The 15,394-nt window shown below is 44.3% G+C and overlaps 1 long non-coding RNA gene across 1 annotated transcript; it reads right to left on the bottom strand.

Annotated features, from left to right (window-relative positions):
• Positions 1–1,175: 1,175 nt before the first annotated feature.
• LOC148346183 (uncharacterized) lies at positions 1,176–3,725 on the bottom strand. Its single transcript, XR_015848329.1, has 3 exons — positions 3,677–3,725; positions 3,451–3,560; positions 1,176–2,287 (listed from the first exon to the last, which is right to left on the bottom strand). It is a non-coding gene; the product is annotated as an uncharacterized LOC148346183 (long non-coding RNA).
• Between the last annotated feature and the right edge of the window lie 11,669 nt (positions 3,726–15,394).

A 15,394-nucleotide genomic window follows, 5' to 3' on the forward strand; every position in this document is an offset into this window, starting at 1 on the left:
GTCTTTGATACAACTGTTTTGAGTTTTCATCAAAGAGTACGAATACATTTACTTGTTAATGTGTTTATCATAGTAAAACGCCCTATATTACCAGAAATATGTTGGAAAATAAGTAGTTGCAATTTCAAAGGGAGCATAGAGCAAGCATAAACGACGTACAAGGAAATCTGTACGGAAAAACGCAAATTTGTCAATGATGGGCACCATCCGGTAAACACCGACTATCACGAAACGGCAAATCAATCAAGTCAAACAAGTTCGCCACAGAAGCCTCTATCTCGGTATCGTTTTTTTTTCGTTGTAAACCAAGCGAGCGGTTTTATGCTACTGTGCGCATGCGTCTGCCCCCTGGGGATTTCCCATCATGCATCATTCCGAAAAAAAAAATATGGTGTATGATTATTTTGTATTTTGTACAGGAAAATACGACAGTTTGTCCGGGCATGAAGCTCTGGAGATTGACAGGTATGCAGATGATGTCATCGTAAGGCAGAAGTGATTTTTCTACCAAACATTAGAGTACTTTCCTTTTTTTGTATTTCATACGAAACATCAAGTAATGGTAATGTTGTTTGCAATCAACTGTGACATCATTATTTAACATAAAGAACATAGTCTTCAGTCATCCTTTCTCTTTTAGAAATAGACAGGGATTTATTTGTTTTTTATAAGGAGGAAGTAATGTTCACTACTTCCATGTTGGGTTTATTCTCAGATTCCAAAATAACAATATTTATTGTTTGCCGTAAATTCCAGACTATAAGCCGCTACTTTTTCCCCAAACTTTCAACCCTGCGGCTTATTCAGTGATGCGGCCAATTTATGTAATTTTTCTAACGGCCGCTAGCGGCGCTCGAGTACAAAAGGTAACATTTAGACCGGTGCATATACTCCACCGGGGAAGACTGCAACTTGTGCACAAATTAAATTAGCGTAGACATATCCTCATCATGCAAATTGCAAAAAGAAAGGCACATGACGCAACTTTCAAGCTAAACGCAAACGAGCAGTCCAATAAAGAAGGAAACAGAGCTACTGCACGTAAACTTTACTTTGCGAGCGTCTATATGACAGTCTCTTTCCCAAACTGAAGGAAGACGATTTTGATGACATCAGTTTTAAGGAGGAAGATGATGACGGTTTACTGTTTTTTTTTTTTGGTTTGAACAAATTTATTGACACTAAAAACAGAAAACAATCATGACAATCTCAACAGCAATTAAGCACATTCACAATATTATATTCCAATATTACGTTTTTAACAGCAAACACAAAGTGTACGGTATGTTTTTTTTTTTAACAGACCTGTCTACTGTGTTGCGAGCGTGTTGCTAGTAGCGTTTTGCTACCCTTCACAGGCACGGTTTGGGATGAAAGTTATAATATTATTATTAAAGCTTTGAAAACTCTCTCGGTGTACCGTCTTTCTTCGTAAGTACGTGTAACCATGTATAATATGTATTTGCAACTGTATATTTTTATAATGTATTTATTGTAGAAACTTATTCTGATATGTTTTGCACGTGCAAATGAGAAAGAAGGGGCGGGGCAAACGCGGGCTGACGGGAAGTGGAGTAAAGGTGAGACGTGTTTGTGGACGCGGCCGACAATAGTGGATATATATTTTCCCACCCTTACCTTTGGAAATATACACTTTTTTCCTTTGATTACTTTCAACGGGCACCCGGACTCTGCAGGTCTGCATCAAACGTTAAGTCCCGGTATCATTTTCCGTTCATTTTGCCGGCTGTGATTTTTGAACTGTGTCGGATATGGGTTAATTTTGTGTTTGTGTTGCATTTTTTCAATGTGGGCGCATGCGGCTAATATACAGGTGCAGCTTGTGTATGTACAAAATCGGTCTTCCTCCCGAAATGTGGTGGGTGCGGCTTGTAATCAGGTGCGCTCTATAGTCCGGAATTTACGGTACTTTCATGTTTAGCATATTTTTGGTTCTTTGAGGAGAAATGACATGAGTTCTTTACAAATGCTCCACCCCATTTGTATTTTCTACACTCCTTGGCATTGAAGACCATCAATTAAATTTGACCTGCAAAAAGTTGGCATCTTAGCTTCAATGACGGTATGACGGTTGGCGTGCAATTGGGCGTGAATTTTCCTGTGGCTGACAGACAGTCCAGCCCACGATCCACCGCACCTATTCGTCCTGGAGGCAGGCCCAAACTTCCTTGTGAAAATGAAAGTGGAGGAATTTGTAGTCCCGCCAAACAAGCCCGAGGTCTGACCGAAGCTGTGTGGAACTCGGAAGACGTAGCAACTAGTTAACCTGAAACAAAGGACGAAAATGCTCGGAGTGCGAGAATGAAAGCACAGAATTCCGTTGTTGTGTAACATCGTATCAATCAAAAAATTAAAGGAAACTTGTGTATTATTTACTGTAGTTGTAGAAAAAAACTTCATTTGTTAAAAGATAAAAAAATAGCATAATACATGAACTTTTATCTATTGTGTTCTTAGAAAAAATTCTTATAGGTAGAAGATACGGTTGTATTTCATCTAGTGGTGGGCCGTGAGGGCCTGCAAGGGCTTCTCTGCTGGCCTCATAAAACTCTAGATCATAAATGTATTTTCTCGATTCTAAACTTATCAAACAATTCCAAATTGTAGTCAGCTTCACTTCAATGCTTTTACCTGGGTGCCATGCTCCCAGATCTGTGCTTTTATATTTAAGTATTTAACCGATCACATTTCAGCTATTAGTTGTTGGCTACGAAACCTATCCAAAAAATCCTGAAGGCTATTTCCTGTAACAACAGTCTTCGAGTAAGCTGTTGGTTCAATCAGATTCCAAGTTAGTGTCAGAGAGCCTGCTAGCGGACGTTGAGGAAGTTCACCGGTTTCACAAACTAAAATTGGATAGTGGGCAGTAATCCACCAGAGTGATTACGCCTGTAAACTTGAAGACCCTGGTGAGACTGAGGCCCTTTCCTCCACCCGAGTCCTCACAAATGAAATAGTAAATTTCACTCCTGAGATCTGGCTCATAGAGCAGGTTCGTTCGCGTATGACACATCACTTATTGAGACTGCAGCTGAAGGCCTAAGTGTCAAATGCACAGCTCGCCACTGGGGTCACCTAAAGGGAGAAGATTTGTGTTTTCTGGTATCTTAGATCGATAGATCGATAGATCGATAGATCGATAGATCGATAGATCGATAGATAGATAGATAGATAGATAGATGGATAGATAGATAGATAGATACTTTATTCATCCCTGCAGGGAAATTCACATTTCCAGCAGCATCCCTGAGCTGAGAACAATACAATAATAAAACACAAGGAGTACAATATACAAATACCCAATGTGAAGTGCTAATACCCACTGTAGCGTGTTGTATAGAGTATTTAAATAGTGCGACATAAAATACACACTGCAATAAAAGTACGGTAATATGCAATGTAAGGGTGTGGTTTAATGTGGGCATTTACTCTGCCGGGTGGAGTTGAAGAGCCTCATGGCATGAGGAGGAAAAGATCTCTTCAGTCTGTCCGTTGTACACGACAGTGACAGCAGTCTGTCGCTGAAGCTCCTCTTCTGTCTATAATTAGAATATATAGTACTGGACAGTACAGTATTTGTATTTCTCTCGGTTTATAATGAAAACAATACTGTAATTGAATTGTAATGTAATTAAAATATAATTTGACTAATTACCCTTATTTTTAACCTAATTTTAAAAAAATGGAGGAAGTGTTTGTGTTCCTGATCGTCAGGAAAAAAAAGGAGGAACTGCTTAAGCAGTGAATCACGTAACCGTGTTTATGTCGTCATCTCCAACTGAACTCTTGACATTTTGTTAAAAGCAAATCCTTCCTCTTCGGGTTTGATCGATGTCCAAATAGAGACTTTTGAACTCAATTTATGTGGCTGAAATATTACAAACCTACAGACACGAACTGACCTTTTATAATCTCTAAGTAGTCTCAACCAGTGTCAACCCTGACTGCACCTCATTTCTTGAGAAAAAGCTTTAAAATTAAAACCCTTGTTTTGCGAGAAACTTCATCTGCAAATTGTATATGCTGCCATAGCGCCCTCCAGTGGCAGCACGAGAAAAGGCAATAAATTCAACCTCAAATGAAAATAATATGCATAGTGCGCTTCCAAAGCATGAGCACTTGTTTTGCAACTGGGAATTTAATCTGCAATTATTATATGAGGCCTTCTGGCGGTCAGTTATTACACTCCTAAACACGTGCCACTGATACAGTAGTAAGCATGGGCGTAACCAGCCTCTTTTGAGGTGGGGCCTAAGCGCCCCCCCCCCCCCAATTTACACCCGAGCACCCCCAAAAATGATAAGCATCTCTCCTATTATTAATAAAAGACAGGACATGCTTAAACATAACGAAATGCTAGCTAAAATATAAATAAAGTAAAACGAAAAAGTGAACAATACAATTTCTGCCTTGAAATGGTTCAGTCCATTTCATTCATAGTACGGCTTTCAATATTTAGTTCTGTAGTATTACTGTAGTTCTATTTTCTTTAATTATTTTTGGAAAATGTCTGCAGTTACATTTTTGTAGGATTTCTGTATTTTTGTCATAAGACTGTAGTTATTGTCTGCAATAGCATTTTTGTACAATTTCTATATTAGATTTTTGTAGTACATCTGAAATATTTCGAAGTATTCCTGTCATAATAATGTAGAAGTATTTTTGTTTTTGTAGCATTTATTGTTTAAGGATTTCCATACTATCTTTGTAGTATTTATTTAGTCATATTTTTGTAGTATTTTTGTAGTATTTCTGTAGTAATATGTCTTTAATAGTATTTTTGTAACATAGTGTTATTGTAGCAGTATTTCTATTTAAATATTTTCTTATCCTAATAAAGACAAAATTATGCATTTGTCCCTATCTTTTAAGCATTAAATTTGACATTTCTTTTGTAGTTGTCAAGAAACGGACCGGGAAGCAGGAAGTCTGAAGTCGGAACTCATTTGCGTAGCCGATCTGTCACTTTAATTGAGAAATAAAAGTTGTTCAACACACAAACGGACCAGAAACAAAACAAAGCAGGTTCAAAGGCAGGCAAAATTACAATCTAGGCATTACTCAGATCAAACTGTCAAGGAACAGAACAAGGACTCGGATCCAATAGCGTCAGTTAAAGGCTTTATTGTGACAAGATTCGGTGGAGCAGGCTTGGAACGTCGAGCCTTGGCAGTGGAAAGCCTCTTGGGACGATATGGCAACTCCGTGGTGAAAACGCGTGGCGGAACGTAGCAGGTAAGTCGGTGGCCGGGGCGGAAGAGTAGATCGTAAACTTTTAACAGACAAGGGTCAGGCAACGAGAATCAGACTTGGAATATACATGGGCTTGTGGTACCTTGAATGTTGGAGGTTCACTCAGGAAATGAGGAAGACACTCGAACGTCCATCTCTGGACGCTGACAGCTTATGTAGTAGACTTCCACCAATCAAGAGATCGCGTTCCAGCACACCAGCTGATTACCTCAGGTGACTCCGGTTAGGTAATCACGACAGAACCCCCCCCTCAAGGGACGGCTCCAGAAGTCCCCCAGGGAAAAATAAAAATAAATCCAAACACGTCACATGGCAACACCGGTAATCCAAGGGAAAAAAAATCACAGGCCAGTTACAAATAATTCCCCAAAACCCAAAATACATCACCAATAATCCAAAAATCGAGGGCCCAGAGGTCGTCCGATGAACCCTCAGAATTCTTCCGAGTGGATAGAGGCCCCTTCGTCCGCATCTGAAGGGGTGGTAGCGGGTGGGTCTGCCGGTGGAAGAGCAGCAGCGTCGGACCTCCGACGACGACCACGGCGTGGTGCTGGTTGGTCAGGATGCAGTTGATGGAATTCTGCCACAAGAGATCGGTCCAGGATCTGCCTGCTGGGAATCCATGATCTCTCCTCCGGACCATATCCCTCCCAATCGACCAAGTACTGGAAGCCCCGACCCCTGCGTCGGGAGCGGAGCAGGCGGCGCACTGTATAGATAGGCTCCCCGTCCAAGGAGCGTGGAGCTGGGGGAGGAGGTGGAATGGGTGCCAACGGACTCTGGCTGACGGGCTTGATTCGGGAAACATGAAACGTGGGGTGCACTCTCATAGATCTTGGTAGACGGAGACGGACTGCTGAGGAGTTGATAATTTTTACTATAGGAAACGGGCCAAGATACCGAGGAGCCAGTTTCCTCGACTCAACCTTTAGTGGAAGATCAGCTGATGCGAGCCACACCTTCTGGCCCACCTGGTACTTCGGAGCAGGACTCCTCCGTCGGTTAGCCCCAACGGCATGAGTCTTGCTTGCCCGAAGGAGTGTGGCCCGAGCACGAGCCCAAGTTCGCCGACAGCGACGTGCATTCGCCGTAGCTGACGGGCAGTTTACTTCCTCTTCTTGACTAGGGAACATAGGGGGTTGGTACCCATACACACACTGGAAGGGGGACATTCCAGTGGATGAGCTAACCAAGGAATTGTGAGCATATTCCACCCATGCCAATTGCCGAGCCCAGGACAACGGTTCACTAGAGACCATGCAGCGAAGTGCCGTTTCCAAATCTTGGTTCACTCGTTCAGACTGACCATTGGATTGAGGGTGGAACCCTGATGAGAGGCTGACAGAGGCACCCAACAGACGACAGAACTCCTTCCAAAACGCGGATGAGAACTGGGGACCACGGTCAGAAACAATGTCCAGAGGGATGCCATGGAGGCGGAACACATGCTGCTGGACTATCAATGCAGTTTCCTTGGCGGAGGGGAGCTTCGGTAGTGCCACGAAATGGACCATCTTACTGAACCGGTCCACGATAGTTAGTACAGTCGTCATCCCCTCGGATACTGGCAACCCCGTCACAAAGTCCAAGGAGATGTGGGACCATGGGCGGCGGGGAACCGGAAGTGGATGTAACAGACCGGCCGGACGTTGGTGGGATGTTTTGTTCTGGGCGCACACTTGACAGGCGGAGACGTATTCCCTAACGTCCTTGGCCATGGTAGGCCACCAGAAGCGTCGGGACAAGAAACTGTGAGTCCGAGCCGACCCCGGATGGCAAGAAAAGTGAGAATTGTGCCCCCATTGGAGGACCTCGGACCGTAAGGGTTCGGAGACGAATAGTCGACCCTCGGGACAGGAGCTGGGACCCGCCTGATCGGGTATCGCCTCTCTGACTCGGGACTCGATATCCCAGGAGACTGCTGCCACCATACAGGAAGCTGGAAGGACCGTTGCGGGACCCTGAGGTGTGTCATTGGAACTCTGGAATTGTCGGGACAGCGCGTCGGGTTTCACATTCCGAGATCCAGGTCTGTAGGACAGAGTGAAGTTAAAGCGGGTGAAAAACAGGGCCCAACGTGACTGGCGAGGATTGAGCCGCTTGGCCGATCTAATATATTCTAAGTTCTTGTGGTCAGTCCAAACTATGAACGGCACCGTTACCCCCTCCAACCAATGCCGCCATTCCTCCAGGGCTAGCTTGACGGCCAACAACTCACGATCCCCCACGTCGTAGTTGCGTTCGGCCGGGGACAACCGCCGGGAAAAGAAGGCGCACGGGTGCATCTTCTGGTCCTTGTCCGACCGCTGGGACAGGACAGCACCCACTCCCACATCTGAGGCGTCCACCTCCACTACCAGTTGGCGTGCAGGGTCCGGTACCTGGAGTATGGGGGCCGTAGAGAAATGGGTTTTTAGACGGTTGAAAGCTGCATTAGCCTCGGAAGACCACCGAAATGGCTCTCTAGGACTGGTAAGAAGCGTGAGGGGAGCTGCCACCGAACTGTAGTTCCTGATGAACCTCCGGTAGAAATTGGCAAAACCAAGGAATTGTTGGAGCTTTTTCCGAGACTCAGGGACAGGCCAAGAGGTGACTGCTGATACCTTGGCAGGATCCATCTGAAGGGTCCCCTCCGCCACGATGTAGCCCAGGAACGAGACTGTCTTGGCGTGAAACTCGCACTTCTCTGCCTTAACAAATAAAGAGTTCTCTAGGAGACGACGGAGAACCAGCTGGACATGTTTTCGGTGTTCATCGAGGGACTTTGAGAAAATCAAGATATCGTCCAGATACACAAAAACAAAACGATTAAGCACATCTCGTAAAATGTCATTTACCAAAGATTGGAAAACAGCTGGAGCATTGGTTAATCCGAACGGCATTACCAGATACTCGTAGTGACCGTTGGGTGTGTTGAATGCCGTCTTCCACTCATCACCCTCCCGGATTCGGACTAAGTGGTAGGCGTTGCGCAGATCAAGTTTAGTGAAGACCGTGGCCCCCTGTAGAAGCTCAAAAGCAGAGGCAAGCAGCGGCAAGGGATAGCGATTTTTAACCGTGATTTCATTAAGGCCCCGATAATCTATACAGGGCCGGAGTGACCCGTCCTTTTTTCCCACAAAAAAGAACCCCGCCCCAGCAGGAGAAGAGGAGGGTCGAATGATACCAGCCGCCAAGGCATCGGAAATGTATTCCTCCATGGCCTTCCTCTCGGGAACGGACAAGGAGTAGAGGCGGCCCCGAGGAGGAGCAGACCCCGGCAGGAGATCAATTGCGCAGTCATAAGGCCTATGAGGGGGCAAGGAAGAGGCCTTAGCTTTACTGAAGACCTCCTGTAGGTGGTGGTAACAGGCTGGGACCTTGGACAGATTGGGTGGAGCCCTCGTGGAAACAGGATGATTTGGGTAAGGAGCGGCTTGCAGACAGGTTTGGTGACAGTCCATGCCCCATTCAAGTATCGACCCAGTGCGCCAGTCGAAATGGGGGTTGTGTTGCACCAACCAAGGATGACCCAGGACAAGGGGTTGGTTAGGGGAGTGGAGTAAGTGAAATCGGATCTTCTCTCTGTGATTTCCAGACAACTGTAGTTCAATGGGTTCCGTTATTTGAGATACGGTGCCTAATAGGCGGCCATCCAAAGCCCGAGCTGATACCGGGTTAGGAAGGGTTTCAACAGGTATCCCCATCTTGTGTGCGAGTGACAAATCCAGGATATTTGTTTCAGCACCAGAATCGATGAGGGCATGGAAGGGTTGAGATGTACCGGAAATAATGAGATTTGCCCGGAGAACAGGTCTATCAGTCTTGGGGGACGATACTAAAGCTGAGCTCAATCGGATGTCCCCTATATCCGACGAGCGTTGGCTTTTAACGGGCAATTGACCACCCTATGTCCCTGGCCGCCGCAGTAATAACATAGCCGTTCAGTACGCCTTCGCTGGCGTTCTTCGACGGAGAGAAAGGTGCGGTCCACCTCCATCATCTCATGAGGTGCGGTAGAATTGGTTGGGGGGTTCGGTATCTTACTAATGTCTTGACTTAGCCGGGTGATGGGTTGGCTGGGATCTTCTCTCTCTCTGCGTCTTGCCTGAACCCTACGGTCGATCCGGGCGGTCAGTTCGATAGCATTGTCAAGAGTTACCGGAGGAGCGTGGGAAACCAATTCGTCTTTGATATAACCGGACAAGCTATGGAGGTAGGCGTCGACCAGCGCCTCTTCGTTCCAGTGACTCTGGGCTGCTAGTGTGCGAAAGTCAATGGCATAGTCGGCAATGGAGCGTCTCCCCTGGCGAATGTTCAAGATTGAACGAGCAGCATCGACTGATGAGGCTCCAGAATCAAAAACTTTAATCATCTCCTGGCTTAGCAAATTAAAAGAGGTGCATGCTGTCGCCCCCCGTTCGTATTCTGCCGTTCCCCAAAGGCGGGCTCTGCCAGTCAGATGATTTATCACAAAAGCCACCTTCGCCTTTTCGTTCACAAAGGCTCGCGGTTGTAGATCAAAAATTAGTCGGCAATTTATAAGAAAGGGGCGGACCTGGGCGGGCTCTCCACTGAATCTCTCTGGCGAACCTACTCGTGGTTCAACACTGCCGACCTGATCAGAAAGGGGCGGAACTGGATCTTGTGCTCGTGTTGCCGGGGGAGCTTCGCACTGTTCAAAAAATTCTTGGTGACGTCGTACTTGCCGGACTAGTGTGGATACGTCGTGGACGATCTGTTGTATTGCGCCTTCGGTGTGTTGTAGGCGCTGTAGCGCGGATTCCTGTTCGGCATTTCCGCATCTCTCAGAGGTGGGACGAACTGTCGCTGGATCCATGCTTTGGTTCGAGTGTTCTGTCAAGGAACAGAACAAGGACTCGGATCCAATAGCGTCAGTTAAAGGCTTTATTGTGACAAGATTCGGTGGAGCAGGCTTGGAACGTCGAGCCTTGGCAGTGGAAAGCCTCTTGGGACGATATGGCAACTCCGTGGTGAAAACGCGTGGCGGAACGTAGCAGGTAAGTCGGTGGCCGGGGCGGAAGAGTAGATCGTAAACTTTTAACAGACAAGGGTCAGGCAACGAGAATCAGACTTGGAATATACATGGGCTTGTGGTACCTTGAATGTTGGAGGTTCACTCAGGAAATGAGGAAGACACTCGAACGTCCATCTCTGGACGCTGACAGCTTATGTAGTAGACTTCCACCAATCAAGAGATCGCGTTCCAGCACACCAGCTGATTACCTCAGGTGACTCCGGTTAGGTAATCACGACACAAACAGGCATGAACAGGTCTTCAACAAGGTAAAGCAATGTTCTGGCAACGGGCAGTCCCAAAAGGAGCGTTTAAGTACTCCAAAAGCAATCAGTCCAATGCGTCTCAGCCGGTGTCAAGGGGCGGGGCCAGCTGGGCGCCATGACAACCGTGCAGGACATGACAGTAGTAGTATTTTAGTTGCAGACACACAAAAGGACAATGGGGACAACGTTGCCACCCTCCAATTTTTTTTGTTAGTGTTACCATATTTACTATTATATATGCTGTCATTATATTTTGACCATTCTTGTTTGGTGGGCCAGATGAAAAAAACAGATGGGCGGCATGTGGCACCCGGGCTGTAGTTTGCCCAACCCTGCTCTGAATACTCAGAGAGAAAGCTCTGAACCTAAAATCGCCCCTGATAGTTAGTAAAATATCCATAATCATTAACAGTAGTCGATAAGCAGTTACATAATTTGATTGAGAACAAGCATATATAGAGATTATTAAACAGTAGTTTGAGTATATAATTCTTGGAATTTTTACGGGCTCGAGGCGTTGTCGCAGGTTTTTTCATATTACCCATGTTTTTCTGATTGATGTTCACTATGTTTTGTGTCCTGTTACCCAAAGCTAAATCCATAGCACCCTGGTCATCCTCAGTGTTCATTTTACCTGTGAAAAGTGATGGGTCCCGGGGACTCGCATGCTCAAAAATCTATGGGTCCCAACAGAGATCTATGGGTCCCCAAAATTTAGTGTTATCGAGGTTGACATTGTAAATCGGCGATAAATATGTAAATAAATATATAAATCTATAAATTCATTCAGTTATAATCATCACACTTAATTGGTAGTACAAAGCAGGTATCATTTCAGATTTTTCAGTTCACAAAAATATTGTACATTATGCAAAATAAGATTGCTGAAATATTAGTCTATATATCCATGCAGTTTTAATCACTTCAGATTTTTCAGTTCATATATTCTTTGTTGTTTGCTGTCCCGCCACAGTTGTAATGCCTTCTCAAGGTCCAATTGCAGCAACCGAATTTCCATAGCTAATTTGTGGTTTTCATTGTCGTTGTGACGATCCAATGTGCTTTTCTGAAAGTTCGTATCCGAAATGATTTATGCAATCCAATTTTTTTGTCACGCTGGGTGCACGCATCACAGAACATGTAGCCTCCATTATCATCCTCCTCATAGCGTAACCGGGAATATAATTGAGTCAATTTTGGCAGAAAAGTCCTTTTCTTGCTAGGAATATTCTTTTGTTTATTTTCTTTCGTCGAATCGTTCGCTTCAACACACGTGTTTTCCTTGCCTTTTCGATCTTCCGAAGAATTTCTCCGCCGTTTTTTCGTGCCGGAATTATTGCCGTTGTTATCACTTTCCGCATTATGTTTCGACTTATTCCTGACACTGAAGAAATTACCAATTTTTTGTTGATTTGCACCTAATGCCAACTGTTTTTATGGAGGCATACTTCTCTTTCACTCGACAACCACCACAACAATGACGTCATCTCGAAGCAACGAGATCTCGTTTGCCGAGATCGGCGCGAGACCAAAACTACAATGGCGGATCTGCCTGACGAAAAGTTTGGAGTGCGGTAAATCTTTGTTAAAAAAAAAAAAGTAATAGGGTAATAATGACAATTTTGTGTTAAAAAAGTTGCGTCCCGGGGACGCACGTTGATTTGACACAATGCGTCCCCAGCAAAAATCATGCGCCTAGGACGCAGGGACGCGGGCAAACGAGAACACTGCATCTGGGGGGATTACCACTTGTGAGGCCCCTTCTCAAGATTTCTTATTTTCCTTATGCTGAGGTTTTACGTTTTTCCTTGCCTGCATGTTGGTTTAAGATCAGGGGATGGTGTCATTGTAACCTGAGCAGTCCTTTGAGGCAATTTGTGATTAAGAGCGTCACAAATAAATGAGACTTGACTTGAAATGTGACTAGAAGGAAAATCCCATCCTGGTTTTGAAGAGTGTCATCTGAAATGGACACAACACAGAATTAGAGTGAGGTCTTATTGTGCTGTGTTATTTTGTTTTTATGTCACGGTTCATCCCATTTGTGAGCGTTTGTGCGTGTGGTTGTATTCTCTGCATATTTCACTTCCTTGGGTCTTTGCTTACATGTCACCTGATACTCACGTGTCGAGTTTCTTTGTACACACAAAAAAGGCGTGAGAAGGCGCTCAACATGACCTGAAGCAAACGGGTGCACAGTGCGCAGAATTATTGTGTTATTGTATTTGTGCAGCGCCTGGTTCCACGCACACACCGGTGCAACAACACACACACTGGAAAAACAAAAGAAGGTGCTCCACAATCGTCGCTGGGACACCTGTCGGCAGGTAAAACAATTTTGGGTTTTTGCATCCATGGATCAGAGAAATTTGGAATTTACTATTTCAGATTAAACTAAATGAATGTTGAACACCTCCATATTTTGGAAGGTCAAATTGTCATGATTACTCATTGCCCTCACCTGTGCTGCTTGGTCCCTGATCGATTCCGCTCCTATTTATATCCAGTACATCAGTTACTCCTTGTCAGTCCGTCAGCGAACCTCTGCACACGCAAGGCAAGGACTTTGACTCTGGCTCCCGTCGGTCCCGTTTTGATCCGTATACCACTCGTCTGTTCCTGATTCCCCGTTCGTCTCTGGCTATCAACCCGTTTTGTCCTTTTGACCACACTCTGATCTCCCGCTCCGGCTAACGTCCCGTTTTTGATCACCGACCACGCTCTGAACTCCCACTCAGGCTGACGACACGTTTTTGACCACCGAACAGGCTCTGATCCGCCGCTCTGGCTATACAAATAAACATGACTTAGATAATAGCCCTTTATCACAATAAGTCTCAAATGGCTGTAGAAACTACAGAGTATTACAGACTGCAGACTACACCATCCCCTGATCTAAAACCTACACGAGGGCAAGGAAAAACTCAAAAACCTCAACATGAGATACATGAAAAAAACTTGAGAAGGGACCGCATATGATGTAGCACTTCAACAACCCATATAAAAGGCTGGGCAAAAAAAAAAAAACAGTGTGAAGTAAAATGATGCGTTTTGATCACTTTGGGTCTCAGCTGTTTGTTTATTTGTAATTGCAACATCCTTTGCCTGGTAATTCTGAAAGGGGAATACCACATGTGCGGTCCCTTCTCAAGGTTTCTTCATTTTCCTCATGTTGAGGTTTTTGAGGTTTTCCTTGCCCTCATGTTGTTTTCAGATCAGGGGAGGGTGTAATAATAGTCTGAAATAATAATCTGTGCAATAACCTGTGCAGCCCTTTGAGACTCTTTGTGATTAAGGGCTATACAAATAAAAATGACTTGACTTGACTTTTCTTCCTTGTGCTTTTGAGCACTCATTTTTGGTTGGACTAGATAGATAGATAGATAGATAGATAGATAGATAGATAGATAGATAGATAGATAGATACTTTGTTCATCCCCGAAGGGAAATTCACATTTCCAGCAGCATCCGAGAACAATAGAGAACAATAGAGAACAATCGAAAATAACACGGGAGCTGCTGGAGTGGCTGCCATTCGTGACGGCGCCGGAAGAAAAGATTCAATTTGAATCATGTACAAACAAACAAACAATTGAATCATGTACAAACAAACAAACAAAATATTCATGTTTCAATAAGTGGAGTGTTAATAAAATTGGGGAAAATAATTTCTGATACTGATATAACCAGATAAAACTAATTTTAAGTTACCTGTCCAAATGAATGTTGTGCCATCTCACCTTTCCCACTCTCTCTCCTGCAGTTGACTTGCTGCTGCTCGCTCCTGAAACTAATACTTACCTCTTTGTGTATTGCCTGCATATGGCGACACCCTCTTTCAGCTTGTCTGTCAGAACCTTGATCTCCTCCTCGTAAAGGTGCTTTAATGTATTTTAGCACTACTCTGTCTTGTTTTAGGGGGATAGACAAAATCTACAATCTAAGTTTGCATTAAAAACACTAGTGTCCTTGTGCATGGCACTGAACCCCTAATGCCCTCGATAAGCAGGTAAGGGGCCTTCCATGGCTGATGCTGCTATTGGTGTGTGAGAATGGGTAAGTGTGAAGCACATTGTAAAGCTCTTTGGGAGGTCTTCAGTCACTATATAAATGGAGTCCATTTACTAAATTTACTTCAAGAAGGGAAATAAATAAACACGGTTCTGAAGGAGTAGTGTATTTTGGTAAACAAACTTGTTTCAAACACCACATACATCAAAATACTTCCCAAAAGAAGGATTTCTTCAGCCCCTGAGATGATCTTGAGTCATCATTGTATCAGACACCAGGAATTGTTGTGTATTTGTTTTTAACTGTATGTTACTTCTCCTTGCACTTTATCATATTGTAGTCTAGTGAATAACAGAAATTTGCTATTTTTTCCCTTTGAAGTGATTTTAGGCCACTTTTGCTAAAATAGAGGCTACTGATGGTACAAATGTAAATGCTCTGCATTTATATAGCGCCTTTCAAGTCAATGAAGACCTCCGAAAGCACTTTACAATGTGCTTCACACTTTTTCCTTTTACACACTAACTAACCGATAGCAGCGTCAGCCATGCAAGGCAACTCCCTGCTATCGGGGGCATTAGGGATTCAGTGTCTAGCCCAAGGACACTTTGACATATAACTCGGGCCGGGAATCGAATAATATTAATAAAAAAATCTGACAACATTCTTCCAGTTGAGTTCCACCAGATTCCGGGAGCTAGTGGATGTGCACTGTGTTTCACATGCTGTATATTCCACCACTCATCGTCTTTTATTTTGGAATCTATTTCCTTTTCCCATTTTCTTCTAATATAGAGTTATGAATACCCACTATGTGTCATCAAAC

This window comes from Urocampus carinirostris, chromosome 20 (genome assembly GCF_059441175.1).
Source record: "Urocampus carinirostris isolate Australia breed hairy pipefish chromosome 20, RoL_Ucar_1.0, whole genome shotgun sequence".
Classification (NCBI taxonomy): Eukaryota; Metazoa; Chordata; class Actinopteri; order Syngnathiformes; family Syngnathidae; genus Urocampus; species Urocampus carinirostris.